This window comes from Oxyura jamaicensis, chromosome 3 (assembly GCF_011077185.1).
Source record: "Oxyura jamaicensis isolate SHBP4307 breed ruddy duck chromosome 3, BPBGC_Ojam_1.0, whole genome shotgun sequence".
In the NCBI taxonomy this organism is placed as follows: Eukaryota; Metazoa; Chordata; class Aves; order Anseriformes; family Anatidae; genus Oxyura; species Oxyura jamaicensis.
This window is the reverse complement of record NC_048895.1, coordinates 6,747,262-6,764,953: the sequence shown is the minus strand read 5'-3', so window position 1 is coordinate 6,764,953 and position 17,692 is coordinate 6,747,262. Positions and strand designations below refer to the sequence as shown.

Here is a 17,692-nt window from a genome sequence, read left to right as displayed (position 1 = left end):
TTGAGTCTCTGGAACTGAAGTGTATCTGTCTCTCAATGAGTAAGCTCTGAGGGCTGGGACTGTAACTGGGTTTTTTCTACAGTATTGCTGGATTATTGTTGGGACCAAATAAATTCATTGAAAAATGCTTTTCTTTGTCTGATTTCTGGGGAGGCTGGACCAACAACAAAAACTGAAACATGTACTTTATTGAATCTCTGAAAGTTTCGATCTCCTGTGAAAATCTGTGTAGAGGTTTGGTCCGTGAGTACTAAGGTCCGATTTATGACTAAAGCAAATTCTGACTGAAGACTTTATATAAAATAAAATAATAATAATAATAAACACAGAATATGTGTTAAAACCAGTTTTTGTAAGAAGCAATTTCTCAGGTAGAAAAGTTTGTCTCAGTATCATCTAGTTTCAGAGCTAAGCAAAAAGAGTGGAAGAAACATCATTCAGTTGTAATCCACTGCTATGTAGAGAAAGATGTCTCTTGCATCTGCTGAGATTTGCAGTATCATCTAGATAGATACTGCCAATATGGCAGGGATGTAGTCTCCTGTAAAGCATCAGATACTGACCATTGCTGAGAAAAGAAGTCAGTATTAAAGAGTTGTTTGTCTGATAAAGACACCATGTTCCTGGAACTAAGCTGCTAGAAACAAAGTTAAGAAGAAATTCAATATTTCATTACTTTAAAGCTACTGGTTATTATTTATATGTTCTTTTGGACAATTTCTCGTTGATATAGTATTAACTATGTCCAAGGCAATCTTCTACTAAGAAGTGGTTTGTCAGATAATAAATAGTGCCTTTTTCTGGGCTTACAACCTCGAATTTAGAAAAAGAGCTATGCAAAACTGCAGTGCAGAAGAATAAAAGAGACAAACAAGGAAACATCAATTAAGATTAATAAGATAATACCTGGAGTGACTGGCTTGGCAGTCATGTGTTTCCTTTGACATTTTCTGTGTAATTCATTTCTGTGAGATGAATAGGGTGATGGAAGTTAAGAGAAGAGGAGAGCAACTGATGAAACAAATTTTCTTAGGGACAGTTTATTTCATGCTTCTGGTGGCCTTTTAAATTAACTGTAGCTTATTTCTTGCTAGTTGTAATAACAGATGAGTGTTTCACACACCATAAAAGAGGTTGGGGTGAAAATTCAAGCACCTGAGAGGGTCCATGCCTACATAGAGATAGTGTCTGGTGGTGGCACCTGGGATCTTCTTTATAAGGTTTCAAGGAGAGGGGAAGGGAATCCAGGAATGACTCTAGCTGCCTCTAGTCCCTTCGTCAGAAAATGATTATGAATTTAAAGCATGATCATCCTCAAACCAAATATGTAAACAGTCTGAGAGAATAAACCAAAACTAAGTGTCGCCAGTGCCTCCTTTCCCAGACAGCATCCCTCATCACCCATGATTAATTTTCCTTTTTGGCTCTACTCACCTCTTCAGCACAGCGGCACAGCTCATGACGGAGCTGGGAAAAACACCCATCCTCGCCTAGCCCACAGCCCGGCACAAGATATGGATTTAAATCCCCGAGGCAAGGAAGCTGCAGATCCGGGGCTCCCAGGTCTCGTGTTGACTAACCATGGGTTATTGCATACAAAAGCAGCTCTTCATTTCACCATTTTTTTCTGTTGAAAAAGCTACCTGCCAGAAAAGCTAGCTGGGAACTTTGCAGGATATATGATGGCAAACAGGCAGATGAAAACTAGGTCCTAATGGCGCAAGACATTACGCCAAATGTGCGGGGAAATCAAGTGTCTAAATTCCCCTATGAAATGGAAAATGCATTTTCCTCTCTTATCTGATCTATGATGTGTACAGATTGTTTTCAGAGTGGGGGTAGAAAAAATAAATATGATAGAACAAGCAGTGGTTATTGCCACTGATATGCATGCTTACAAATCAAATGAGATTTCTTACCTGCTCCAAACTTTGCTAAGCTATGTGACAAAGTAGATGTAAACAGGCTATTTCACTTTTTTTTTCTTTTTTTTTTTTTTTTTTTTTCTATTGTAACTAATTTATATTTAGACTGTGGCATTTTTTCCTAATGTGTTGGGGAACAACTGCTAACTGCAATACAGCTACAAATAATAAAGAAATAAACCTGTGAGGGTCTAGGAGACTGAAAGGTCGATAGCATTAACTAAAGAGGTCTCACTATTAGGATACTGAGAGGAGACATTGGCCAAATTAAGTGAAGGGCTCAAGGACTCAAGGGATCAATAAGGCTGGCTGACACCTCAGATCTTTTATCTCAGACACTGCTTCAAGTATTTCCCTTGCAGAGGCTCGGGGTCTTGTCCAGGTCCCTTTGGAGCATGGCTGCTGTGCATAATGCTGGTGAGGGAGGCTAGTCAGAAAGAGCTTCAAGAGCTTGTTGAGTTACTGGTGAACTCAACGAGCTCTTGAAATGTGGTGGTCTTGTCAGTCTTGAGGACAAGATTTGCCCACCAACCTGGGGTATTTCTTTGCCCTTCCTTTTAATGCCTGAAATTCATGTAACCTCTGACCACTTGTCTTTATTGCCAGAAACAAAGTCTTTCTGTCTTGCATCGTCTAAAACAGCCTATTATTTTTCAGTTCTTGTCTCTGGAGGCATTGTCTATAGTGAATGACCCACTGCTTGTTTCTGCAGAACACCACAGGGAAGAGGGCCAAGGATACCTCAGTGTTTACGTACCAAGACGTAACGGCCTCGTGTTGCCTGCAGATATATTCATATCAGTGCAAGTCCAAGGTCAGATCTTGTTGATGCGTGGTATTTGTGAGCTCTTGTTATGCCCACACACACTTCCAAACTCTGCAAGGCTTGCCACAAACTGTTTATAAGAGATTGAGCCCAAGGTGAACCAGCCCTGGCATGCAAGTCCTGCTCTGCTCCCCTTGTTCTGGCTGATGCTTCTTGGTTGCCTAGCCTGCGTGAGGCAGGAAGGCCACTGGACATGGGCAGTGCTTTGTCCATGTGGTCAAATCAATCTGGGATCAGGTGGGATTCTGCAGCTCAGAGGAATGGACAAAGGAAGGTCATTAGCTATACTTTTAATAAATCAATTTGTTAATTAGGGATCAGGTGGGGTTTTCCACCTTGATAGGGAGGACAAAGAAAGCTCATTAGTTGTATTTTAAATAAATCGATGTTTTACTTGGTGTGGAATTCTCTTGGAAATATAGGGCAGGGCAAAATGGAACAGAGACTTATAACTGTGACTGATGTAGAAATACGAAAAAGCTTAATACTTACTTACTGCTTCTGTATTTTTCTAGGCATCAGTTAGCACAAAACCGGTGTGGCCAGGCTGGATCTCTTGGGAAGATTCAAGGAGACAAAGAGAGAAGACCTGTACCATGTTCAAGGAAATAAAGAAGAAAAGTTATTTCAGCCTTGTGTGGTTCACCACCTCTGGCAAATTAATTTCTAAACATTACAGCATCCAGAACTACTAGACATGTCTGAAGACCTGGGTCCTAGTCATTTACCTGAGCCTGCCATGGGAAGATGTCACCTATAAGGTACGACAACTTCTGCCAGGTCTCCACTGCAACAACATTAACTGGCTGCTGAGCTCCTCTCACCCATAGCATACCAGGACATTTGTTTGTTGTTCAGGTCTCTGTCTAGAGCCCACGTGTAACTTGTGCAAGGTCGTGCAGCCCTGGTAATCACCGCTGGCCCACAGCTGGCTCCACACAGGTTCTGCTGAGGCTGATGTGACTCTATACCAACCACCATTTTTCTGTGAACTTTTGCTGATGCAGTATCTGAAAACATTATCTGAGTAAGAAAGGGAGTTGGGCAGGCTAAACAGGATAATGTTCAAATGACCAAGTCTGGCAATATTCAGCCTATTTACTCTTTGATGCTGAAACGGAGGACAGAATTCAAAGCCATCAATACATATTAAGGAATGCCAAGCACTACAGGAAGCAAATGACTTTGCTATAATCAGTACCCATTTCTTCCCTGCTGTGCATTAATAGAGGTTTTTGAGACAGCTTGAATAACTAGCTGCTTTGCTCTTTGCCTTGTTTCTGTTTTGCCCTACCTGCACTCCACAGAGGGAGTCTCGGTTACTGCTGTTGGACAATGACCCATCCTGCATGGTTAACATTTCCTGAGGGTGCATCTTCTCGTGTTGTGTGCCACCTGCACAACGAGATGTGCATGATAATTACCGCCTAGGAAGGCAGCAGCTCATCTGTGTCACTGTCACATCTGCCCATGGCTAATAGGTGTGCAGTATTTGCTGCGAATTTAAAAACTGCCCCCTTTCAGAGGTCAGAAGATCAAAAGTTCAGATCTCATTAGGAATTGCCAAAAGAGCCCACGCCACCGCTCACTGCCCCAGCAGGCTCCTCCTGTGTGACAGCAAGGATCAGCAGCAATGAACTTGCTGGTGCTGTTGTTTCAACAGACATACAAAACTGAAGACACACTCAGCAATAGCAAGAAATAATAAAGATATTAAGTTTACAGTCTTCAAAAATTTCCTCAAAGGGTCTTTGGTTTATTTTCTCACCTCAGTGTGAGGCTTGGTTTTAACAACATGGCTGCCAAGAGGGTGATTTACCCTACAGCTTAGGCGGGCTGTTGTGATGGATAGTGGATACTATTTCAACAAAGAAACAGTGCTTCGAGTATTAATCCGCTATGTAAACTAATAGAACCTTGCTCAAAATATTTTTGGCTCTTCCTTTGCAAGTAGATTCTCGATTGCGAATAGAAAAACACATCGTACATATGGCTTACAATGCTGCTCTTCTTGTAAGAGGAGAGTCGTGTGGAGTCCAAGCACAGAAGCATCTTCAGGGGTCCAAAAGTCAGCAGCAAAATTTAGTCTATGCTGAAATGTGACCCATGAGGTCTAAGACAAAGAGCAGTTTTATTTTCCAGATTCTTCAACAAAAATGTTAAAGTCATTTTAAGTTTCAAAATGTAAATAAAAAGCATGCTTAGCACTTTGAGACTTTTTTTTTTCCTTGCAGCAGTAATTTAAAAAATATTTCCTTTTTTTTTTTTTTTTTTCAATTAGGTATACACAGTGTTGCACAATCATTTTTTTTATTTTTTATTTTTTTTAATATATGTATTAATAAAACCTCACTGGCTTATTTAAAATTTATTTTCTATTTTCTTCAAGAAAAGGAAATAAAGTGCCATTTGACCCCAAGAGAAGGTCTGTTTCTTTAAAGTACCAAATAGGGTTTAATGAACAGAAACAGTCCTGTAGATGCTACTCAGCCACATTAACATGCTCTCCTCCTCCATCCCTGTGCAGCATCCCTGGAAATGGAAGACATTGCAATTGCAATTCAGAAGAACATTAGTCAGCAAAACGCTCAAGTACGTGCTTGAGTGCTATTAGCATAATTGGGACACAAGTGCATGATTGAAGTTAACTATCATTAAAGTTGTTTCTTGAGGAGAAATGGATTGATGCAGATGTTTAGGTAATTTTGAGAATCAAGGACAGAAAGTTTAAGCAATTTGTATAAATTTATTTGCAAGTTTTATAGGAAACCACCATTACTGAACTCACAAGTCCCAATCAGATCGCCTCAAATGCCTTAAAATTTGTCATTCGTCTTGCCCCACTATCGACACTGCCTATTTTCTACATATTCCCTTTTGGAAACCCAAGCAAGGGAACAACAGGGCCACATAGACTCAACTTGAGGAGAGGACTCGGATGAACTGGCAAAAAATCATCTTTCCTGAGAAGAGCTGGCCAAGGTGACTTGTGGGCACAGGCAAACTTAGACACCAGAGCTGTGGGCCTGGCTGTACTACAAAGTGACAGAAGAATCAGGAACTGAACTTTCGTACCTCTTATTCTTCACACACAGTGCCTAATCCAGTGCTGACTGCCAACAGTAGGAAGCTACCCCAACAACTAGCCAAATCCCCCAAGAAGAGCTGAGCCCAACACAGTCCTAATAATTAATTCACAATAATTTCCTCTTCTTCTCTGCAGTCTGTGTGATTAGGATTTGGAAATCAAAGCCATTCATCTTCAAAATGCTAAAATAACAGACAGCTTATGAGCAAGCATCCAGATTCCCCCTCTCCAAAATCTGTAAGGGAGAGAGAAACACACTCTGGGCCCCAGTCTAACCTTACCCTGGACTTCAACTTGATACACACCTCAGTGATGCGAGGCTCTGCTGGATGGCTCCAAATTTGCCCCCAGACTGTTGCTAATTGGGAGGACTGCAGGACTGTTTTTCTTTGTTCTTTGGGCAGCCCTAGCAGAGGCACGCTGGCAGTGTGCTGGCAGTGGAAGCTGCCACTTTGGGAAGAGTTTTGATTAAAATATGCGTTGCTTTGATCAGTGGCTTCCCTGTAGTGTAAGATAAACACGATCAGCAGTTTTGGTAGGTGTTCATTCATAAGGCACATGCTGTGAAATTACTGCACTACATTAAGCAAAAGCTTAAAAGGAAATTATTGTAATCAGCTGGGGCTTGGATTTATCCCGAGACTAAAAATCTTAACATCTTTTACAACAAAACCAGCGGTGCCTTTCCCCTCTGTCAGTATGGTCCCTCCACAGCCACAAGTCCTAGAGGTTAGGGCTGAGACCTTTTGCCACGAGGCATGTATGTCAGGGGAGGAGAGGCAGGGGAGCATGTTCCACAGCTAATCTAATGCTTTGTGTATTTTCATTCAACACTAGAAATATCAAAGAAGTACATTTCCCTTCGGTTTGGGAAGCTTGTTTGACTCTCACAGCTGGGGCCCGGAAGAGTTGTCTGAAGTGTAGCCATGGTCTTTATGTCAAGACATTTTAATGATACTTTTTCCTCTTTTATTTTCTTGTGAAGCCAAAATGGTGTCTATTACAGGAAACTCATATAGCCTTTAGTACAAATAGCATTCATGGAAATTTTTGTTTTCTGTGCTACAGCTTTGTATGCAAAATTAAACTTCAGGAATTTGTTTTCAAATTTGTAATGCTCCAGGCTTTACATATCTAGGGAAGAGAAAGAAAGAAAGAAAGAAACAAGACATAATTAAATAAAGATTTGCTCAGAGAATGGGATGTAGTTTAATTATGTTAGCTATAAGCTCATAAAAGAAGCACAGGCATAAGAGTTTATGAGAGAAAAAAATAGTGTTATGCTTTGCTTTTAAAGCTGGGCTTTTAATAGCATCTTATTATCTCCTAGGTAAATAGCAATTTCTCTGACTGGGATAGGGACCAGCCTAACCTTCCTTTTGCTATCCCCAGCACCGGGCCAGATCCCGAGTAAATACAGAAAGGCTGAGCACCACCAAAATCAATACAGCTGCCCCGAATGAGATCTGACAGACCCTCCTCTGCCTTCAAGGGGGCAGGCCAGCAGGTCTGTGCTGCTTTCAAGAAGTGGCCCACTGGCACCGACAGCTCCCCGCACCACGTGCCACTTGGCTCGCTCTGTTCAGAGGCCTTTCCTGATAAAGTACTAAACATACCATAAAGCTGTTTTACAAGCCAGGTCTCACTCTGCTCTCCAGCTTTTTCTCATTAAGGGCATTGCTGCTTCAAGGAAGTTCAAGCTGCAGTGCATTTAACATCTGCATTCCTTTGACATGTTTTGAAATTATTTTAAAACAATTGGGAGAGGAGGACCGGGTTTGGGGGGGTTTAGGGAGGGGGGGGAGGGGGGCTGATCTCTTCAAAGGGAAAGCAGAGCAATGTGTAAGCCCCAAATTACATAACTAGCCCCACCAAGGAAATAAATTAATTTGTTTCCCAATGGCTCATTTATATAACCCTTTAATTATAGCTAACCATATCACCAGTATTATACCATGGGAAAATGTAGAGCTGTTAAGCAACCTACCACTCCGCCCTCCCCAGACCGACAACACAATCATTAAGCAACAACTGCATGTTAGGACATCGCCTGCTCTTTTGTCTTTCAAAGGTATAGTTCAATAATGTGGGTATGAAAATGTGACCTCAACAGTAACTCTTTTTCTAGGCTTTTGTATGTTCCTAAACTCCATCTCCCTGTAGGATCATAAAAGCAGGACAGCATTTGACCTGCTTGCAACACAAAAAGGGATATTGTTTAAAAATTCCCTATTTTCTCAGTCTGCACATGAGTCATAATCAGCAGTTGAGCCCTGTTAACTGCAAGTGCTGCTCAGTCTATGCTGGGTTTTCAAATGTGGCGAGCTTAGGTAGCTCTGTTGACTTCAATTAAAGCATTTCTAATTGTTTCTAATTCAGTACACACCAGCTGAGACCCCAGCTTTTGGTTTACAAAGGGCACAGTGTGCTAAAGCAGCTTGCTGCAGCTCCTTGAGGTCTAATGAATGGTACATATGAGCAGTTAGTAGACCAAACCACTGTGATGAAGAGGATGGCGACGCTAACAAGAAAGCTTTTGCAGATGAGAAATATCAGAATTTCCTAAAACTAAAATAATCAAAGCAGCTTTTTCAATCCATGCTCAATCCCCTTCTGAAGACAATACATGAAGTTTAATAAGAAAAACAATCTGATATTATGAGATAAAACTGATTGTGACATGTGGAGACTTCAACAATGGGGTTGCAAGAAGGGTTTTGTTATAAATCACAGAAATTCTTCCTAAGGAAACTTTCAGATAGAACAATTTTCTTCTCTGTTGAAGGGTGTCTTGGTAGCTTAGCAGCACATTAATGTCAACAACTTTGTTTAGGTACAAAGATAAAGCATCTTAATGCTAGACTAGCCAATTTAGCTGGATATCAACAACCCCATATATGACCAAATTAGAAAAGATTATCAGGGATGCTGCAGAATTTCCCTCACTCGGACTCCATCCATCTAGCTGTCTGTCTTCTAAAAAGATAGGTATCATGTCCACCATGTTAGTGGGCTCAGTGCAGGAGCTGTATTAAATGTTTTTGGCGGGCCTTGAGACCTGCACTACAGGTTAGAAGAGGATGGTTCTAGGCTCCATATTCAAGAATCTACAATTCTCTGTCTGAAGTTCAAAAAGAGCTAAAGAGAAAACATGGTATACATAGGAATTGCTCCAAAGAAAATTCCTCAATTAGTTTGCCAAATAATCCATCCCTTGTATTTATTTTTAATTTAAAGTTGACATAAAATGAGTTTTAGCAAACCATTCCCACATAACTCAGTGCACAGGGAGCTGAAGCAATGCTATAATTTTATCTCCTACACCCTTTGAAGCAGTGTTTCATTGGTCATGTCTGTGATGCCTGAGGATGGCCTTTAGACCACGTTCTGCACTCTTAAAAACAGATCAAAAGAAATTTGGTCATCTCCTTCAAAAGCCAGCCATTCTCCTCAACCTTCTAACAAAGCCGCAATGCAAACCAGGGCTAAGTGCTGAGGAACGTCTTCTGTAATTCAGTATTAATGTTTCGGCTTGCAGTCTCAGGGTTTCTTTTGATAGGAATAGCCAGTTAACTGTCTTCAGGGGAGCTACAGTAACTTAATCTTAGTTCCGAACCAAGGAGGGGGCATTGAAGTTTCAAGAAAAAGTGGTAGTTTTGTATTAAGCAAAAGTTAAAATTTTAAACCTCTTGTTATCTGCTAATATACCCAGGGCAATACAACTTATGACTAAAGAGACACATAATTATGTAAGAACCTTAGCTATGATTGCAATAAATAAACACGTTTCCAGCCCTCACAATGGTAGAAAAATGCTGTCAAATATGACCATCTACCCCACAAGCTTGAAAACAAGAAACAATAACAAGAAAACAGTATTATTGAATAGTGCATTATACTGACATAAAGATCCAATCTTTAATTACAAAATTAGGGCTTGCCATGGTGAGATCTATACAGATCAATGCACCTCTTGCTCCCATTGCTGACATTTCAGATGTCACTCTGACTTACACAAAACAGGGAATAATGGTGTTGAGATGTAGAGGATAAGATTGGTCTAGAGAAAACAAGAATTGGTCATAATCCAAAAGCCATATTCCTCAATCTTTGAAAAGTTTAATTAATATATGTTTTGTTTTTCTCAGCAAAGTAATATTTCCTATATATATAAATATAACATTTCTTCCTTGTTTTGGCTTGACATGGTAAGGTAGCTTGACAAATACTATTTCTATGCTGTGTTTAACTCAGCTGAAGCCAAGACCTACAAGAAATCTCTGGGTTAAACAGAACTTTAAACTACCATTTTACTCCTTTCACTGGCTGTTTGATTGTCAGCCTTCACCAGGATTCTCTGATCAGATGTAGCATGGAGCTAAAACACTGCATTAAATGATTAAATGCAGTTCAAAGCCTTTTTAAAAGAGAGGCAAGAACTGCAAAATGGTCCTTTGTGAAGCTTGGAGAACAATGTATATAGTATTACCAACAACAAGAAAAAAATAATGAAATGAGTTTCTGCTGCAGAACCTCAGAGCATGATGGGCCACAGCAGACGCTCTCCAACCACCCCAGGTCAGCTCAGGGCCATCTGGACTCGTACACCTCAAGCTCTGCAGTGAGGCCCCAGCTGCTGGGAGCTGGGCTGTAGTGGGGACAGCCCACAAGTCAGCTCTGGTCCACGTTAGCATTTATTTCTGCACCATGACTTGATTGCTTCATCACACTTTGCACTATCCATAATTTGAGTGGGAGCTATAATCGGGTAATTAGCAGGCAGACATGGCTTCTAATAAGCTGCTCTTCTTCTGGGAAAAACAAGGAAATAACAGCCCCCCCCCCAAAAGTCTGCTGGCTAGCCAGGATCTATCAAAACCCAGAGAGTCACTATCACCTGTAAAACGGGGACAAAATCAGGCATGAATTTCTATTCTTCCTAATTTTTGAGGGTAGAACAAAACATCTGGGAGCTGGATAGCTTCACACAGCTGGTTCCGGAGAAAGGCTGGAATTTACCCCACCAAGACATAACCTTCTCAAATGGGAATAATACCACCACAAACCTTTCTGGTGTCAGGGATGTGAAAGCTCATCAAACCTGAATAGTTCAGGAAATCAGTGTGCTTCACTGCTGTTGTAACCAATATAATTTTATCTCCACTCTGAGCACCATAGTTCCACTGCTGGCAAAATGCAGGGAAATGGGGATTTACAATCCACTGTGCTGTGGCTAATGAAGTTAACAGGGAAAAACAAACAAACAAAAACAAATCCTCTATTAGTACCTATTTAATTATGCAGCAGTATAAACATGGGAGGAAAAAATGAATGTTTTAAATTCTGTTAACAAGAAAAAAATGGAAAAGTTTTAATTGACTGAAATTTTTTAGTTAAATTTCACCAGAAGTAGAACATTTTCGGCACAGAGATGCCAAAATCAGATCCTTATGAGCAGAATTTACCAACAAATTGATTTTTTTTTCTGTTTTCAGATAAACCTTTTTGAGATTTTCAGCTATCTTATGGAAAGTTCCCAAACCAATATGCATTCAAGAGCACAGACTCTTTCCTGTGAACATTCTTGTTTAGTTGCAAACTTCATTTTCTGGCGATAGGAGTTTTGATCAACCCAGGAAATGTTGGGACTAGTCTTTGTGCCACCAATGGGTCCTATGATGTGTGTGACTTTGTGTCAGCCAGCAACCAGGCAGCCACGGGACATGTACACTCATCTGATGAGGCCGTCCTTGGTGGAGCATTTGCTAAAATGCTGAAGCTTGCTTATTCTCCTGAATCTTCCTCGGTCCTATGGTAGAAGTGTTTACACTGACAGCATGTTTCTACCAGCTGAGGATCTGGCCCTATTTTAGCCTTCTTGGCTTATTTTTTGGCGTGTTGTTGCAAGCGGGTTGGGATCCTGCCAGGGCGGGGGTAAAGAGAATGGCATTCCTGGGCTCTTAGTAGTGTTGACCATTGTATTGATGTGAATACATAAAAAACCTTCAAAGGCAGAAAGGTGACTCCCTGTCATATGCAATGCTCTTTCTAGTCCTTTCAAGCTGCAGATCATCGGCATAGTCTGTACTTGAACCCAGGACAAACTGCTTTCTCCAGTGAACAAGTGATGGAGATTATTGTAGTGAATAGTAACAGTAGATGAGGTGCTATCTTCCCCTTAAATTGAGCCATTCAATTTGTCATGAATGGCTGAGTATTTTCTGCTTGCATTTGGGACTTAGATTTCAGCACTGGGAACGGAGTGAATAGGATCAATGATGAAGCTGAAATACAAAAAGAAGGAGAAAAAAAGGGCAAAGGACTAAAATCAATAGAGACAAGCAATTACAAGGTGTATTAATGTACACTGGGCTAGGCTGGAAAGAGGGAACAACTTATTGTTATTCCAGGGGATTTTTTTCCATGAAGGATAAAGGTGAGGGAAGTGAATATTTGCTATTTGGCAATTGCAAAGCTTTGCCTGCAAAGAATAAAGAGACCTTTTAGGACATGGCAGCTGCCTCTGGGCCTCAAGTGTGGTACTTGATACTCCAATCTACCCTCCTCATGCTTTCTGGCCAGCTTTTGAGAACAGCAAGGCAAGCATTCAGAAGGAAGACAATGACGAATGTCAAGAAACAGAGAGGAAATCTGGAGTTTAAAAGACTATTGAGTGACAGGCAGGTTAGATCAAAGGGGGACATTGACCAGGTATTTGTAATTGCAATGCTAATAGAGGCTAATCATAGAAAGCAGAGCTGAAGGGTGGATGTCTATTCAAACACAAAGTATATACACATGTATATATATTTAATACACATATACATAAACACACACACATATGCATGTGCATATTGTACTTCAAAAGCCAGCTGGTCATTCAGCCAGGCACCATCATCCATTCTGGTTTTCTCCAGGTTGTTAACGGCAAGGAGGTTTTTTGCAGGCAGAGCACTTGGGCCGCTTTGCTGTCAGAGCCAGAGCGATGTTTTGGAGGGAAAGCACAAGATGGAGCTTGTGTATAAATCTCTGGAAAAGCAGAGTCAGAGCAAACCCCCAAAATCAAGCCCATCAAGCATTTGTTTTCATAACTTTTAACACAGAGAAAGGAGAATCCTTATCATAGGATTAAAAAAAAATGAATTTATGTTTCCATTTTACTGATTTTGAGGGCTTGGTTTTCCAGGACCTCAGTACCCAGCTACGTGACTGAGCATTGGCTTTTCTAAATGCTGCACAATTCTGCAATTTTGTGCAGAATTGCTCACCTTTGAGCACTTTTGCTTACCAGCCCTTTTCAATCTTATCTCTCTCGCAGACATGCTCTCTCTTGTTATCATTCTTCCACCCATTCTTTTCCTATGCCACACACAGATTTCAAACAAAACAAAACAAAACAAAACAAAAACATTTCCTATGGGAGTCTTTCCATACTCATTTTAAGGAAAAGCCATTCTTGTTTGCCCCCTGTGGCATGTAGCAGTTCCAGCTGTGATCTGCAGCAAGTATAACTGCACTAAGACTTAACTATGTCTAGAATAATTCCTAATACCACAGATATGTCTGATTTTACCAGCAAAACCATTCTGATGTAATGTACTCCCAAATCTTGAAAAAGAAATGTTACGTATAACAAAATACCACACACAAACTATTAATGAAAGCAACACAAAGTGAATAACTTTGTGTACATATCCAAATCTCTTCACCCAAAGACTGCCAATGAGGGTGTTTTTTTCTTCCATAAATCAACCACAGAAGGACTAGCTCTTATTACATGCCTGGACTAATTCCTGAAATTATAGGGTCTCTGTTAGAAGTTTTGAGACCATGTAATACAAATAACAGCAACTTTAAAAATGCATTATTTATCCAGAAGATGTCTAGCCTGTTACAGGAACATGCTCATGGGCAATGAACTGCCTAGTTAACTGCCATCAGAAGGCAGTTTTGTCCATGTATTATAATTACATTTGCTCTTCAATAATCTGAAAATTTTGTCTCCTTTGTGCTAGGTGCTGTATGTGAGAAAGAAAAAAAGATGGTAGGCATGAGGAAGGAGTATTAGTGTACAGCTCAGGTAGACATGCATATATTAACACTAGGGGCTAAGGATGCTTACGCTGACAGCCACCAGTCTTGTCGATGCTTATATTGCAGCAGGAGAGATCCAGGCTGTGGCTCGCTATCCTCTTCGGCAGGGCTACAGGGCAGGCTGCCAAGTCTCTCTGCCCAGACAGCAGGATGGGTGACCTGGCAAGGAGCAGGAGAAGGACGGCGTGAAGGCACAGCCCTGGTCTCTGAGGTCTGTGGGGGGACCGATGCCCTGGTGGCTGTGTGGGTAGGAGTGCACCGTCACACACGTTTTGGGCAAGTCTGAACAGCTGCTGCAGAAATGCTCATCTCGATACCACCTTTAGCAAAATTGGAAGGAAGAGGAATAATGGGGGAGAGGGTGGAGAGCACAGAAAGAAGCACACCCACATGAAAACCAAAATTAATTTCTGGCATTTACTGTGAAATCACAACAAAGGTCCCGCAGACTGCTTTATTACCTCTAGCTGAGGAAAAACACCAGGTATCATTTTTTACCTTGCTATCATCCTCCTACATGATTCTTTTTCACAGGTATTTCAGCATGTATGCAGATCAGAAAGCACAAGTGCCAAAACCTGGATGTACAGATACACGTGAGTGTGTTTGCTGAATTTACACAGCTAAGGCATGTTTCTAAATGCCTTCACTAAATGAAGACCTGTGGCATCATTGCATTGAAAATGAAGCTGGATTTTAAAAGGTTAAAATGGCTCAAAATCATAATATACCACTTTCTGTCTGGAACAGGATTAGGTCAAAACAGAGAGGTTCAGGTCTGAGGCTGGACCCAGGCTCAGGTTTGGGTCTGTCAGCATAAGCATCCCACGAACAAGAGCCATCATTCAGCCCCAACAGTGGAAATCTCCTAAGTTCATTTGGAGGCAGTCTGGTCTTGCAAAAGCTCTGCCATTTTGGACTGTATCCAAAAAGCAAGCAAAAAGAGGCCCCTGGATGTTTTTTTATTATTATTATTATGATTTGAATAAGCCCATTGTGGGTTCTAAACAAGCTCAAATCTGGGCAGACATGCCAAAACAAATCCACCCTTCATTCTGGGAGCCAGGGAGATACAAAACTCCAGTTTGGTCCCATCTCTTTTTCAGAGATACCTATCTGAAAGCATGCTCCTTCTAAAAATGAATTAAGAATTACAACAGCACCTTGACAAGACTCCTCCCATGCAATAAACAACAATATTGCTTGAATTATTTTTCCACAGGCAAAAAGTTAACACCCCATGCTAACAGTTAGCAGTTTCCGTGACAACTCTCATCCCTACTTTGCTATCCCATCCAAGGCTGGAAATCAGCTGAAGCACAGATCCTCGTACACACATCCTTGCCCCTGGCTGGAAACCTTTCTCCCTCACTGCATCACCCTTCACAAAGAAGCTGTTCCTGGGCTGTGGTTTCTGCTTGGGAGACATCAGTGTCTCCCTAGAAAAGCAGCGTTCAGTGGGGGTTTGAACCTCACTGCAAATGCTTGTCCAGTCTTTTTTGTCTTCCAGTTAATTTGACTTGTATCTGCTCTTTGGTCATTTTCAAGCATTTGTATTAACAAAAGAGTGAGAATGTGGTTTGTTATCTCCTCCCTTTTATCTTACATCGTTTCTGGAAGGGAAAAACGCAGCAGAGTATAGGAAAAATATGTGGAGCAAAGCAGATATTGCAACTTTATTTCCCATCTCAACCACAAGGTAGGTTATTTTTACACTCCCCCCTCCCTTCACGTTCACATATTGAAAAGGGCTCATGTCTTACTCTGGTTGAAGGTTGCCTAGCCTCCAAACAACTTCTACACATTAGCCAATGCTCAGCTGTAGGGAGGTGAAGGGCTGCTGAAACCTCAAGCAATAATTGATATCAGCTCCCTTTTGTTTCCCTAATATTTTTTATATGAAACAGTTATATCCACCAGGCAGAGAACCAAAGCTTCCTAATAAAGAGCAGGGCAATGAAAGCCTATAGCGATGCTTCCCCCTAGTCCCTCCATCCCCTTGCAGGCACTGTGAGGACTAGAAATAACTTTCTCTGTGCCTGAAGGTGCTCTCACGGGTCAGTCCTCTAGAGAGCTGGCACCCAGCAAAGCCAATGTAACAGGAACCCAGAGAGGGAAGGCAAGTCTGGGTGCTGCTCTTCTGCCCTGGTTCCCTCTGCTGTAGGGATCACTATTACTGCTGGCCTTGCAGCATCTCTTGAAATCACTGCGAAGCTGGTAGGATCACAACCATCCCCTGTTCATGACCCCTCATTCCCACGCAGACAAGCAAACCTGTGTAAGTTCAATTTAGAATAAAAGAGCTACGTTCCTAATTTCTGTATGGTTTTTGTAACAATAATCATAATAAAAATAAATAAATAAAAGGTTGAAAGCTACACTTCCAGACAAACACAGAACTGCTACTTTCCTCCTATTGCTGTTATTCCCATACCCCCATACTTATCACTGCCTCAGTAGTTCATTTTTCATTGCAGAAACTGAAATGAGGTGGCCCAACGGGTAGGGCACTAATCAGCCTTTCTATTCAGATGGTGACTCTGTGAACTCTGCAGATCACTGCAACTCAGAGGCATGACTGCATATCAGACAGACAACCCTGATCCAGCTTATTCAGAGGTGACCGTGTCAGTGCGATCTTTATGCATGGGTGAGTGGTATTTAGCCAAAAAGCTGTGCAGCTCCCAGTGAGCAACTCCCCACATCTCAATTCCCCTGTCACCACACCCTGGCAAGGCAATTTAAAGCCAGAGCAGGTATGCTGACGCCTGCCAGCCTCCTGAATGCAGCACAGGCTTTGTCATGGTCCATTTGCTCTGATATAAACAGAACTTTAACATTCGTGAGATCTGAGCATGAACAAGTAGTCTTTTAAGTGTTTTTGACAAAACAGAAGATCCAGATAGTAAGGAAAGAGGAAATTACTTACATCTGAGGTATTTCAAATCTAGAAGAAATTTCTGCTTTGTTTTAAGGTCAAGACCATCCCACTTTAAGAGCCAAGCAAGTTCTCCATTCCTGTGTGCTACAAAGGGGAGGGATATTTCACCAGCTACAGCTTATCTTGCTCAGCTTTTCTCATACCCATCATCACCACCATTGTGGCCACAAGTTGTTTCAACAGCAACTGCGGGAGACAAAGAAAAGAACCTGAGGGATGAGAGATGGATGGACAGGGAAATGGCAAGGAAGGAAAAGAATAGGGAGGAGTATAAATGTAGAGGAAATGGGAATCTGGAGAGCAAGAAGTGGAAGTGGAGGTAGAGCTGTAGCTGTGAGACCAGAAACCCTCAGAGATTTCCTTTCTCTGAACCAGTGGTAGACATCAACTGCCTGTATTAATTTTTATATCATTAGTGTGCATCATCCAGGGAGGAGGAATAATGCACATGCCACTGTGTAGCAGGCTCCTGTTGTGCCCTTTTCTGCATGGTATGCACAAACCTAAAGCTGTTGTCTCTCTAAGAGGTAGGGCAGAACAATCCCATCATACCCACACAACTTTGAAAACTGGGAAAGGCAAATCCTATTTTTTATTTGCTTTTTGCTTTTTATTTATTTGCTTTTGCTTCTTTCCCAGGCACTTTCTTCCTTCTGGGTCAGGCAGTTTAAATTGGAGTCTGTAGCAAGAGATCCATTACTCACCAAACAAACTCCTCTACAGGAAAGTTCATGTCTTTAAATACATTTTTGAGCAAATTTCCCCTCTCCTCCCCCTTTCTGAATTTGGTTGTTTTATTTGTCAGCCGATAATATGGA

General features: G+C 41.4%; 1 protein-coding gene across 1 annotated transcript in view; it reads right to left on the bottom strand.

Annotated features, from left to right (window-relative positions):
- LOC118164830 overlaps positions 1-17,692 on the bottom strand; it is a 241,947-nt gene that overhangs the window by 37,370 nt on the left and 186,885 nt on the right. The window contains exons 5-7 of the mRNA XM_035322590.1: positions 13,962-14,092; positions 3,480-3,761; positions 3,244-3,340 (exon numbers count right to left, since the gene is read on the bottom strand). The gene's annotated coding sequence lies outside the window, so the exon portion shown is untranslated. The remainder of the gene's footprint in view (positions 1-3,243; positions 3,341-3,479; positions 3,762-13,961; positions 14,093-17,692) is intronic.